Source organism: Mustela nigripes, chromosome 3 (assembly GCF_022355385.1).
Source record: "Mustela nigripes isolate SB6536 chromosome 3, MUSNIG.SB6536, whole genome shotgun sequence".
NCBI classification, from domain to species: Eukaryota; Metazoa; Chordata; class Mammalia; order Carnivora; family Mustelidae; genus Mustela; species Mustela nigripes.
In genome coordinates, this window is record NC_081559.1 from 132,499,629 (window position 1) to 132,513,604 (window position 13,976).

The 13,976-nt window shown below is 38.9% G+C and overlaps 1 protein-coding gene across 3 annotated transcripts in view; it reads left to right on the forward strand.

The window, feature by feature from the left end:
- The window catches only part of SGK3 (serum/glucocorticoid regulated kinase family member 3), a 146,251-nt gene that overhangs the window by 49,995 nt on the left and 82,280 nt on the right, over nucleotides 1-13,976 (forward strand). The window contains exon 1 of one of the 3 annotated variants that reach the window (XM_059394667.1): nucleotides 9,073-9,191. The exons of 1 other annotated variant lie outside the window; for it this stretch is intronic. The gene's annotated coding sequence lies outside the window, so the exon portion shown is untranslated. Of the gene's footprint in view, nucleotides 1-9,072; nucleotides 9,192-9,370; nucleotides 9,474-13,976 lie in introns of those variants that run through there. One more of the 3 variants, XM_059394669.1, reaches the window with a different exon arrangement.

Below are 13,976 nucleotides of genomic sequence, written 5' to 3' on the forward strand. Positions count from 1 at the left end.
CATCCATTTCATCTAGGTTGCTTAGCTTATTGACATATAACTGTTGATAATAACTTCTGATGATTGTTTCTACTTCCTTGGTGTTAGTTGTGATCTCTTTCTTTTCATTCATAATTTTATGAATTTGGGCTTTCTCTCTTTTCTTTTGGATTAGTGTGGCCAATGGTTTATTGATTTTATTGATTCTTTAAAAAAAACCAACTTCTAGTTTCATTGATAACTATAACATTGATAACTCTGGTTTCTACCTCATTGATCTCAGCTCTAATCTTGATGATTTCCCTTCTTATGTGTGGAGTTGGTTTGATTTGTTGTTGATTCTCCAGTTCTGTAAGGTGTAGAGACAGCTGGTGTATTCTGGATTTTTCAGTTTTTTTGAGGGAGGCTTGGACGGCTATGTATTTCCCCCTTAGGACTGCCTTTGCTGTATCCCATAGGTTTTGGACCGAAGTGTCTTCATTCTCTTTGGTTTCCATGAATTGTTTCAGTTCTTCCTTGATCTCCTGGTTGATCCAAGCATTCTTAAGCAAGGTGGTCTTTAGCTTCCAGGTGTTTGAGTTCCTTCCGAACTTTTCCTTGTGATTGAGCTCCAGTTTCAAAGCATTGTGATCTGAGAATATGCAGGGAATAACCTCAGTCTTTTGGTATCGGTTCAGTCCTGATTTGTGACCCAGTATGTGGTCTGTTCTTGAGAAGGTTCCATGTGCACTTGAGAAGAATGAGTATTCCGATCAAAATTCCACCAGTATTTTTCAAAGAGCTGGAGCAAATAATCCAAAAATTTGTATGGAATCAGAGGAGACCCTGAATCGCTAACGAAATGTTGAAAAACAAAAATAAAACTGGGGGTATCACCTTACCTGATTTCAAGCTTTACTATAAAGCTGTGATCACCAAGACAGCATGGTACTGGCATAACAACAGACACATAGACCAGTGGAACAGATAGAAAGCCCAGATATGGACCCTCAACTCTATGGTCAATTAATCTTCAACAAAACAGGAAAAAATATACAGTGGAAAAAAGACAGTCTCTTCAATAAATGGTGCTGGGAAAACTGGACAGCTATATGTAGAAGAATGAAACTCGACCATTTTCTTACACCGTACACAAAGATAAACTCAAAATGGATAAAAGACCTCAACGTGAGACAGGAATCCATCAGAATCCTAGAGGAGAACATAGGCAGTAACCTCTTCGATATCAGCCACAGCAACTTCTTTCAAGATATGTCTCCAAAGGCAAAGGAAACAAAAGCGAAAATAAACTTTTGGGACTCCATCAAGATCAAAAGCTTCTGCACAGCAAAGGAAACAGTCAAAACAAAGAGGCAACCCACAGAATGGGAGAAGAAATTTGCAAATGACAGTACAGACAAAAGGTTGATATCCAGGATCTATAAAGAACTCCTCAAACTCAACACACACAAAACAGACAATCATATAAAAAAAAATGGGCAGAAGATATGAACAGACACTTCTCCAATGAAGACATACAAATGGCTATCAGACACATGAAAAAATGTTCATCATCATTAGCCATCAGGGAGATTCAAAGTAAAACCACATTGAGATACCACCTTACACCAGTTAAAATGGCCAAAATTAGCAAGACCGGAAACAACATGTGTTGGAGAGGATGTGGAGAAAGGGGAACCCTCTTACACTGTTGGTGGGAATGCAAGTTGGTGCAGCCACTTTGGAGAACAGTGTGGAGATTCCTCAAGAAATTAAAAATAGAGCTTCCCTATGATCCTGCAATTGCACTACTGGGTATTTACCCCAAAGATACAGATTTAGTGAAAAGAAGGGCCATCTGTACCCCAATGTTTCTAGCAGCAATGGCCACGGTCGCCAAACTGGGGAAAGAACCAAGATGCCCTTCAACGGACAAATGGATAAGGAAGATATGGTCCATATACACTATGGAGTATTATGCCTCCATCAGAAAGGATGAATACCCAACTTTTGTAGCAACATAGACGGGACTGGAAGAGATGATGCTGAGTGAAATAAGTCAAGCAGAGAGAGTCAATTATCATATGGTTTCACTTATTTGTGGAGCATAACAAATAGCATGGAGGACAACGGGAGATGGAGAGGAAAAGGGAGTTGAGGGAAATTGGAAGGGGAGGGACCATGAGGGACTATGGACTCTGAAAAACAATCTGAGGGTTTTGAAGGGGCGGGAGGTGGGAGGTTGGGGGAACCAGGTGGTGGGTATTAGAGAGGGCATGTATTGCATGGAGCACTGGGTGTGGTGCAAAAACAATGAATACTGTTACACTGATAAGAAATTTTAAAAAATAGGTTTAGTATTCTTACAAAAGAGATCCCACAGAACTTCTTTTTCCCTTCTATCGGGTGAGGACACAAAGAGAAGATACTGGCCATAGATCATGAAAAGGGCCCTCACCCAACCCTGGTGGCCCCCGATCTCTGACTTCCAGTCTCTAGAACCCATGAAAATTAAATTTCAGTTGTTTATAAGCTACACAGTCTGGTATTTTGTTATAGCAACCCAAACTAATTAAGACAATATCCTTGCTGATTTTGTACTGTTATTATGAGAGTTTTTAAAACCTCTAAAAATAGCATATGCCTAGTTTTCCTTCAAGTTGTTTCATTTTTTTCTCATTTATTTTGAAACTCTGTTATTAGATACATAAATGATTAGGACTTTTTTTTTTAAATGATTTTATCTACTCATTTGCTAGAGCAAGAGAGAGAGAGCACAAGCAGGGGAAGGAGCAGAGGAGAGGGAGAAGCAGCCTCCCTGCTGAGCAGGAGCTCCATGTGGGGCTTGGTCCTACGACCTGGGGAACATGACTTGAGCTGAAGGCAAATGCTTAACAAACTGAGCTACCCAGGCACCCCTATAAATGTTTAGGACTTTTATGTCATCAAGATGAATTGATCTCTTCATAGTTATGAAGTGATCTTTTTGTTCCCTGGTGATATTATTTGCTTTGAAGTCTACCTTATGTGATATTATTACAGCTGCTCCAGCTTTCTTTTGACTACTGTTACTATGGTATATCTTTTTCCATACTTTTACTTTAAACCTATTTGTGTCTTCATATCTGAAGAATAGTATTTTGTATGTGAAATATAGTTGGGTCTTGTTTTATTTACCAGTAAGACAAATTTTAATTGTGTTGTTTTGACTATTGCTTTTTATGTTATTATTGATGTGAGTTAAGTTTATGTGTATCCTCTTGTTACTTGTTTTCTATTTGTCTTATGTGTTCTTTTTGTCCTCTTTCTTCTTTTCCTACCTTATTTTGGGGTTTGAGTATACTATTCTAATTTATTATAGTCTATCTTCAAATGAATTATGCCATATCACTTATAGGAGGCTTATACATAATTATACAATATACCTTTCAATAATATACTTCCCTGTCTCTCCACCTAACCTTTATGCTATTGTTGTCATACATTTTACTTACATATAGGCTATAAAACCCACAATAAATGATTATGCTTATTGTTTTAAATAGTTACTATCTTTTATAAGATTCTAATTGTAAACAAACAAACACATCTCTTGTTACTATTTCCACTATTCTTCATTTGTGGTACATATTCCCAGATATCTGGAGTCATTTTTTGTGTGTCTGATGGACTCCCTTTAACATTTCTTGTAGTGCAAGTTTTCTTGTTACTGTCTTTCAGTTTCTGCATCTGAAAAAAAATTTTTTGTATTATCTTGAATTTTGAAAGATATTTTTTGCTGAGTATAGAATTTTAGGTTAACAGCTTTTTTGTTCAGGACTTCAAAGATCTTGCTCCACTGTCTTTTTCTTGCATGCTTCTGACAAGAAATCTGTCAATTTTACTCTCATTTCTCCATATATAGTATGTCTTTCCCCCCCCTTTTTTTGCTTTATCACTGGTTTTTAGTAATTGTATTATGAAATATCTTGTTGTAGTTTCCTTTGTGTTTCTGATGTTTGGGTTCATCAAGTTTGTGAGATCTGTGGGTTTATAATTTTCATCAAATTTTGAAATATCAGTCATATTTCTTCAAATGTCTATTCTGATCTTTCCCCAGCTCAGTTTTATCATCTCCTTCATGGACTCCAGCTACAAGTATGTTAGGCTGCGTAAAGGTTTCCCATACCCTATGGATTCTCTTTTTAATTCCTTTTTCTCTCTGTAATTCATCTTGGAAATTTTGTTTTGTGTGTATTCAAGTTCACTACTCCTTTCTTCTGCAGTGTCAATTCCCCCATTAATCCCATCCAATGTATTTTTCACCTTAGAGATTGTTTTCACCTCTAGATTGTATTTAGAAATTTTTCCTTTTTTTTTTTTTTTTAAGATTTCATTTATTTATTTTACAGAGAGAGATCACAAGTAGGCAGAGAGGCAGGCAGAGAGAGAGAGAGGAGGAAGCAGGCTCCCGCTGAGCAGAGAGCCCGATGCGGGACTCGATCCCAGGACCCTAAGATCATGACCTGAGCCGAAGGCAGTGGCTTAACCCACTGAGCCACCCAGGCGCCCCTCCTTTTTTTTTCACTTTCAAATTTTTTATTTTTTATAAACATATATTTTTATCCCCAATTTCCTTCTTTTTTAAAAATGTTTCTTTTATTTTACATTATTTAAAAAAATTTTTTTTTAATTTACTTGACAGATAGCGATCATAAGATCACACAGAGGTAACAGAGATCTCAAAGCAGAGAGGCAGTCAGAGAGAGAGGAGGAAGCAGGCTCTCTGTGAGAGCCTGATGCAGGACTCAATCCCAGGAACCTGAGATCATGACCTGAGCTGAAGGCAGAGGCTTTAACCCACTGAACCACCCAGGTCCTCTGGAATTAGAAATTTTTCTATACCTTCCTTATCTCTACTTAATTTTTAAAATATATTACCATTATAATAACTGCTTTTTTAAAAAATATTTTTAAGATTTTATTTATTTATTTATAAGTAATACAGAGAGAGAGATTACAAGTAGGCAGAGAGGCAGGCAGAGAGAGAGGGAAGCAGGGTCCCCGCTGTGCAGAGAGCCCAATGTGGGGCTTGATCCCAGGACCCTGGGATAACGACCTGAGCCGAAAGCAGAGGCTTAACCCACTGAGCCACACAGGTGCCCTTATAATAACTGTTTTAATGTTCTTGTCTGCTAATTCTAACTGCTATGTCAGTTGTTAGTTTCACTGATTGATTTTTCTCATTATGAGCCATATTTTTGTTTCTTTTCATGCCTTGCAATATCTGATTGAATGGCAGATGTTGTGAATTTTAGCTTATTGGGTGCTGAACACCTGAATTCTAATTTGAGATGCAGTTAAATAACTTTAAAATAGTTTGATCCTTTTGGATCTTACTTCTTATTTTTTTGGCAGCACCCAAGCAGCATTTAGTCTAGGGCTAATTACTCCCCGATACTACAGCAAGACCCTTCTAAGTACTCTATTTCATTGAATTGGGAGGTTTCTAGTTGGCTTGGTGTGAATAGCCATTATTCCTGGCCCTCTGTGAGTGCCTAATACTTTTCCTTTTACTGCTTTGAGATGGTTTGTTCTTTCCATGACCTTGAGGACAAGCGTACACTGATCAGCACTGTTGAATTCTCAAGGAAGAACTTCAGCAGATCTCTGGGATTCTCTGTATTGTTCTCTTTTCTCCCTATCTGAGTTATGAACTCTAGCTGTCTTGTTTTCCCTGGTCTCATTGTTCTTGAGCTTCCCTCTTCTACTGTCATGGCCTGTAAGTTCTCTGAGGTGATAAGCTGGGGCAAATCTTGTTCATTCCTCATCTCTGAGACATCAGTCTCCTTCATTTTCCTGATACCCATCTTGAAAACTGTTGTTTTATATATTTTGTCTGGCTTCTTTTTGTTGTCGTTGTTGGTTCAGGTAGGAGAGTAAATATGGTCCTTGTTACAACATCTTGGCCAGATTTAGAAGTTCCCTTAAATCTCTCATCTTAATAATTACTTCACATTTTTAGAAGAGGAAGAGAAACATTCCAAGAGTCTATAACCAGTAGCCTCTGGTACAACCAGTCTATAAAATGAAGTGTGACTATTGTTTAATCTGCCTATTTATTACTTTCTAAACATCCAGAATATTATAAAGGTTTGCTGTGAGTAGTGATTTATAGATTGTTTGGGCCAGACTTCAGAGCTCTGGGGCCTCCTTTAAATTTGCCAGTGACATTTTCAAAACACAAGGGGCCATTGATAGATTGCAAATCAGTTTTCACTCTTACTTGGTAGTCATTCTGCAAACTTGGTCTTGCTTCTACTTTTGTCATCTGGCTAAGGTTGCAGTTAAGGAAAATTTACTCTTTAAAGATGTGAGTAGTATGTAGGGCGCCTTAACATAAGCAGTTTACCATGATTTGACGGTTTATTTCTTGGACATCAGAAACCTTTCTAGCAGTGTGATTCTTGTTTATCTTATTCTTCAGAATTTATTTGAAATTGAAGGGAAACTCTTACAATCTTATTTGCATGAGAAGAAAAGACCAGTATTTTAATTAAAGCAAAGGAGAGAGTGAGGGCTTAAAGAAAGCTGAAAATAATAATAGACTAATGACTATCTTCTTAAGCACTTACTCTGGGTATGTCACTTGTTTTGGCAATGGGGTGACAAAAGAATGGGTCAGCTACTTTTTATTTTTATGTACCTCTGTGAATCTCATAGATTCAGACTTCAAAATAAGTCTTATTTATTAGCAACTTATTTTCCCTTTTCTTTACTTTCTTTCTTTCTTCTTTTTTTTTTTTTTTTTAAGTAATCTCTATATCCAGTGTGGGACTTGAACTCTTGAACTCAAGACCCTGACCAAGATGAAGAGTCACCTGCTCTCCTGACAAGCCAGCCAGGCACTCCTGTTTCCCTTTTCTAAAAATCAGTCACATCTAACTGCCTATCAGAGCTTTGGTTAACATGAAGTAATAGATGTTATTGCAGTGTCACATAATTTCAGATAAAAACAGAATCCTGGGGCTCCTGGCTGGCTCAGTCACTGGAACATGTGACTCTTGATCTTGGGGTAAAGTCTGAGCCCCATGTTGGGTATACAAATTACTTAAAAAATAAAAATACAGGGGCATCTGGGTGGCTCAGTGGGTTGGGCCTCTGCCTTTGGCTCGGGTCATGATCTTGGGGTCCTGGGATCAAGCCCCATGTTGGGCTCTCTGCTCAGCAGGGAGCCTGCTTCTCCCTGCCTCTCTGCCTACTTGTGATCTCTCTGTCAAATAAGTAAATAAAATCTTTAAATATACATATATATTTAAAAAAATAAATGAAAATAAAAATATAAATTTTCTTAATAAAAAAACCAGAATCTTACAGTTATAGGTAATTTGAACAGCCTAATTATAGATGAATATATAATTTTTTTAGGCTTTTGAGATACTGAAAATAGCTTTTTTTTACTTTATTGCCTGGAGCCTGGGGTTATCCAGGAAGGAGCTTACAGTTTAGTTTTAGAGATAAATATAAATAACAGAAAAAAAACAAAATAAGGTAGGCCTACTAAGTGCCACATTGAGTGGTGCAGATCCTAGGTGTTATAGCATTTTACTGGATAGAGAGGTCCCTGAGCTGAGCTATCATAATCTGAACAGGTAGCTAGGACTAAGAAATATTCTGAGCTGGGAAGCAGTGGATATAAATGTTCAGTGGCAGGAATGTTGGCTGTATGTTGTGGATACTACACAGTGAAGAAGCAGTCTGCCAGAGAGTACTTGGAGATTAGGTAGAAAAAAATAGGTGAGGGTCAGATCCAAGAACCTGAGTTCTTTGGTTTTGTACTTTATTCAGAGATGGCAGTGAAAGTGAGAAGGTTCATTGAAGAGACTCTATAATGGAAAAAGCCAAGGACCTGATGACCAAATGTGAGGATTGAGAGGGAAGAGTCAGAGGTTTTGAGCTAGGACAAGAGTTATCATTATTGCAAATAGAAAAGTCTGACAGGAGAGCTTGAATGAAGTAATGTCAGAGATCCCTGAAGCTTTTTCTAAAAATCCCCAATTTCTCTGTGTGGCTCCTGACTGGACAGCACTTTCCTTATGGTCCCTTTGCCCTTAATTGCTGAATCTTGCAGGATGAAATTAAGTTTGGAAGGGTATTTAGAGGTCATGAGGTCACTTGGCCCAATCTCTTTATTTTAAAGATAAGCAGATCTGGGGCTTTGGATATTGTGATCTCCCTTAGGGCCACACAGCTAGGCTGGCCTCTTGACACTGTTTTCTGAAGTTCTCCCAGCAAATGCTGCTTGTTAGCAAGGTGAGCCTTGTGTTTTCCCACCATAATTTAATTAGTGTTTGACTTGATTCCTCAAATAGTTTTTCACGTTCAAAAATCAAATAAATTAATAGTTAAAATAATTCCTTCTGAGTGGTCTGATTTTTTCCTTTATCCATACATGTAGTCACAAACCTTGCAGTACACCGTTGGCATTAATGCCAAACTCAACCTGCGTTGAGTATGCTCTCTTGAAAAGTGCCTGAGCTATTTGAGGGGAGAAGGAATGAGTGAGTCTGAAGTGATTCCTACTGAAGTCCTTTCCAGAATTTTCCCCAAAATGAAAAACGAGGATGTGTGCTGGAGATCAGTAAAGAATTCGATTGCTTTTTTCCTCCCTCTCAACCCTTGTTCCTGTGATTTCTCATGCATAGAGCCCGGAATTCATGAGTCCTACCCTGCCTAAGGGGAACAAGATTAGCTAATGCGCTTATTAAGTATCAACTCCGTTGCTTCAAGATGTCTCACCCAGTCCTACACGTCAGCTGGAACCTGGGGAGAGGGCCTTCACTTTCCCCTCCCAAGTCTCCTTCCGCATCTTGCCACAAGGCTGACTGTCTCCCTTTGACGGTTCCCTCTACCTGCGCCCAGCACTCCCTCCCTCGGGGTCACACACCCCCAAGCCCTCCCGGCTTTGTTTATTTACGGCCTCCCGGCAGCAGCGGATCCACCGCTTTCTAGCGAGCGAGGGGCGGAGCTGAGTGTGCATAAGCCCCGCCCCTGAGCAGGCTAGTGGTTGGGACGGTTCCGTTGATTGGTGTGGGCGGGGCATGGTGCGAGGGGCGGAGTCAGGAGGCCGGGCCAAGGCGGGGAGGGTGGTGGGCCCCGCTGGGGGTGGGAGGCGCGGCGCGGAGGACGGTAGAGTGTGGCGCAGCTCTGGTGGGGCTTCCCGCTCGCTATGCGTCGGGCGAGGGTCCACGAAGGTAAGTACGGGAAGGGGTATGGGCGCCGCGAGAGCCAAGTGAAGGAACCCCGCGGGCGCGTTCGAGCCAGGTGTGGTTTGGTTGGACCGGCCCCTGGGCCACTTCCGTGCGTAGTAGGAGCGCGTGGTGCGGCTGGGCGGCCCCCTGGCGTGAACCCCCAGAGGCAGGGAGACACCGGGTCCGGCTCTAGTTTTTGCAGCGCTTGTTCACGGCATTACCGCCAGGACAGAACACATTTGGGTTGCTCCACACACTTCTTCCCTAAATCTCGAGAGACCTCAGGTACTGAGATTTTATATTCTTTAAGAGTCTAGTTCGTGGTTCAGGACTGGAGGAGAAGCTCGATAACGAATTTGCAGTGCAGCTTTATTTTGACTTCGTGTTTTTCAGTTTGCAAGGAGAGTGCGGCTGATAATGGGACTCTTACTTAAACAGGGACGCCAGGATATATATAGGCAGTGTATGGTGAAAGTTAAGATCTCAGGCTTTGAAGCTAGAGTGCCTGGGTTCGAATCTCTTTGTTAATTGTGAAAACTTGAGCAATCTGTTTAATTTCTCTATGACTTTGTTTCTGCACATGTAAAATGAGAATAGTGATAGTTCATCCTTAAAGTATTGTTATGAGGATTAATCAGTCAGTACTTAATTCTGCCTGACGCATAGTCCACAATAACGTTGGTTATTTTCTTTATTATGCCTTTAGATGGGCATTAATCTATAAAGTTGTCAACACCGGAAAATCTTTCCTCAGAGTCATAGCTAGAAATGTTTGAGAATTCCTTTGGAATTTCAGAGAATGAATCCCACCAGATAAGGTCTCATTACTTTTCTCATCTACTAGAGATGTGATCATCCACCTGATTTCAAATCTAATCCTCCCTAAAATGATGCAGAAGCCGGAGTGTCTTAAAGACTGTTCTAAAAGAGGGATGAAAAAAAGGCAGCACTTTCAGAGAGGGTATCCTCATTTTAAACACCAAGCTCTGGTAGATGTGTTTAAAAGAAGGTCATTATCACTTTCATACAAAACTTACAAGTTGTATTACTTGGGATGGGTGCAATTTGTACTATTACTGCAAAAGGAGGTAAACCAGAGTACACAAATACACAAATAACCTAAACATCATAGGAATGGTAATTAGCCACATCGAATCTTGGAATTGAAGGGAATCTGAAAAATCACAACAGCTGCCCTTTACAGATAAGGATGAGGCCCCAAGATCCAGAATCAATAAAATGCATAATTTAGCCTACAGTTCAGTTCTGCTGAACAACAAATCATAAAATCAAAGAATGATATCAATTCTGGTTTTGATAATTGTACTGTTTTTATTTTTGACAGTTTTATGGTGCTGTGAATGGTTTTTCTCTCTTCAGCATCCTCCTTGGTAGCTTAATTGCATGATTCATAATCATTCTTCACCTTTGATTTAAATCACAAGTTTCAAAAGTTGCTACATCAATGATTGCTTTGAGAACAAGATGATTGTCTTCTTAAGCTTTGTACAAACATGTTCTAACAGTGCTTTGGTTTTGTTGTTTTAAAATGTAGTCCTTTTCTCCCAGGTAGGGAACATAAACAGCCAGTGTAAACAAATTGACCTACTAGGCAGTTTGTTATCACTGTGTTATTGGTGAAGTTTTCTTGATCTGGTAGGACAGTCAGGAAGTGGAACACTACATATTAGCCCAAGGAAATAGGACTGGGTCACCAAAGAGATACACTGCAATTGCTGCTAACTTCAAAAGCATCAAGAGTGAAACTAAATGAAGATATATCTATGTTAGTTGCTGACTCTTTCTTGGCGCCTTGCGTGGTTCACTCCCTCACCTCTAGGTATTTGTTTAGATGTCACTCTCAGTCAGACCCTCCGAATTAAAATTCCATACAACCCCACTCTTCCTATAATATATATTTATCTCTCTATTTACTTGTTCATTATCTCTTGTCTGCCATTTGAGGGTAAGTTCCATGTGGGCTGTGGTGCTTGCCAGTTGTGTTCACTGCTGTATCCTAAGTGCCTGGAAACAATGCCTGGCACCGGAAGGTGTCAGATCTGTGCATCTGATGCAGACATTTCCAGCTTGGGCTAGTATTTACTTAAACTAGTTTGCTGTCATTTTGCCTTGCTCTCTCTTCCCTCCCCCCATTCCTAGTTATTTATTCTGATTACCGAGGAATAAAACCTTGAAGCAATCTTAATGCCTCCTTCCACCTTGCACTCCACATGCAAATACCTATTACTTATTTCTTAGGTCAGTTTTTTGCAAACCTGCCATTCCTATTGTTGCCAAACCCCAGTTTCTTTAAGCTCTCCTCCATTTCATTTCATTCTCTACACCTACAACCTTTCAAATTACCTTTTCAAATGCCTTTACATCCTCATCTGCACAATGAAATCCAGAGTGAGAAGCCTGGCATTCAGAGTTCTCTACATGATTCAAACACACTTTTCCAACCTCTGGCTCCTATATGTAAGAAAAGTGATTTCCAGTTTATACTTGTAAAATAAGGCTTTAATGATAATGCCATGTAAAAGCTAAAGGTGAATGTTGTGACAGTTTCTCTTTCTGTTTTTACCAAGTGGAGTGGATCTTTTCCTGTTAAGTGGGCAGGAATTCAGACAAATTGAACGAATGGCTATTCTTTGTACTGAGGACTTTTGCTGCTCTTTCTGTTTTGAGTGCCCAGCCTTCAGATCCTCCCTCACATGTTATAATCACCCCAGATACCTAGAAAAGTTCAGTGGGAAGTGTTTTGTTTTTTTGTCTTTCCTTCCTCTGAATTCTAGAAACTTTTCATACTTTTCTTAGAGAATTTATCACAGTCTGTTTTGCATTGTAATTCTTTGGGCACTTATCTTTTCTTTTTGGTACATATTAGCTCCTGGAGGACAAATACCACACACATAAAAGTTCCAGTTACTTTTTAAAGTACACCCACTTCTTTGTTTTTTAAGTAAAAGTGAACTTAAAGTTCTATTTATAGGTCTTTAAATCATTAAATATTGAGCTTCAACAATCATTTCTACAATATGGACAATTAAGGAAGAAGGCAGGGGTAAATTCAGTACTACATAAAAAGATCTAAATGAAGATACTGAGCAGGAAAGAGGTGTAGGGAGAGCAACGTACCCAACACCCACGTAATTGGACACACAGACGTTTAAAAAGATACACAAAACCAGTAGGGCAAGACGGACTTTATGGAGCAACATCTGCAGCTTTGGTTTTTCTTGTGGGGGAATTATTCCTAGCTTTATTTTGTTTTTGCATCTCTACACACAAATAATGTCACTCTGCTTTGTTTTCTGAACTGGGTAAGACTGAACTTTCTCTTCCTCTTTCTGGTCTGCAGAATGTAGTTTACTTGCTTTCCCTTATTTTTAAACTAATAAAATGTTCATACTTCCTTCTTATTTTCCTGTACATATGGAGAAATTATATGCCAGAAGCTTTTAGTTCTTCAGAGAAAAGAGACAGATAGAAGATACTTGAGTTTATCTATTGTGTGAAGCTTCCAGTTTTATTATTTGTTATCAGCATCTGGTTCAGTATATTTTGTTTCATTTCATTACCAACGTGTCCTTGCACATACTCCAGTTGAGTGAATGCTTTTATTTTGCATGTGATTTTTTCTGATAAATTAAAACTTGTCTCTAGGACGTCTATAGACATTTCTGAAATTTAATTTTCTCTCTTGTTGCCTCCCAAACCTTGTCTGGGGTTTTCCCATTCTAGAACATGCACTAGCCTAACTTACTCTCTTTGTTCTTGATTATGAGTGTTTACAGGTGTCGACTAAATTTATTTTACCATCCCTAGGATGAAGCTGCAATTTCTATTGGCAGGAAATAGTTGGTAGGGAAAATATATATAAAAGTCCTAATTTTTTTAATTTTAAAATTTTAAGGTAAAAATCTGCATATTAATTTTACTAATAAGTAGCTAATATAAATCAGGACTTAAATCTAACATACTATAATTTAAATTTAGATTCAGATCATACTGCTATTTAAATTTCTTGTTTTGTGCTAACCAGTAAAGTTTTACTCTCAGAACAAGAATCTTAGGGCGTCTGGGTGGCTCAGTGGGTTAAGCCTCTGCCTTTGGCTCAGGTCATGATCTCAGGGTCCTGGGATCGAGGCCCGCATCGGGCTCTCTGCTCAGCAGGGAGTCCGCTTCTCCCTCTCTCTGCCTGCCTCTCTGCCTACTTGTGATCTCTCTCTCTCTATTTCAAATAAATAAATAAAATCTTTAAAAAAAAAAAAAAAAGAAGAAGAAGAAGAATCTTAAAAAAAAAAAAAAACTTGAAAGCAAATATTTGCCTTGGAGTAAAGTTTCCTTTATCACACTGTATAGGCATCTGTGTTTACCCTGAGTTCTCCTTGTTTTCAAAAGCCTTACTTAAGGGTGCACATCAGATGGATCATTCATACAAATAATAAAAGATGGGGCCCAGACTAATTACACATCTCTAGCACATGGTAAACACTGTGTAAGTATCTGTTAAATAAATCTGTATTTTTCAGGATTTTGTTTAAGTACTGTAGCATACTAGTATGTTTAATAATGGAATTAATCTAGTAAAGAGGAAAATGGGAATTTTTGGCAAATGGGAATTTTTACATGCCTCTCTCCACCTGTTTGTTGAAAGAATAAATGAAATGTGTACCACCCCAGTACATGGCAGTATAAAAGTCACAATTTCTACAGTCTAGTCAGGGAGGTTCTCAACCTACAAGATGTAATCTTAGATGATTATAAATGCTAAAATGGAAAAAA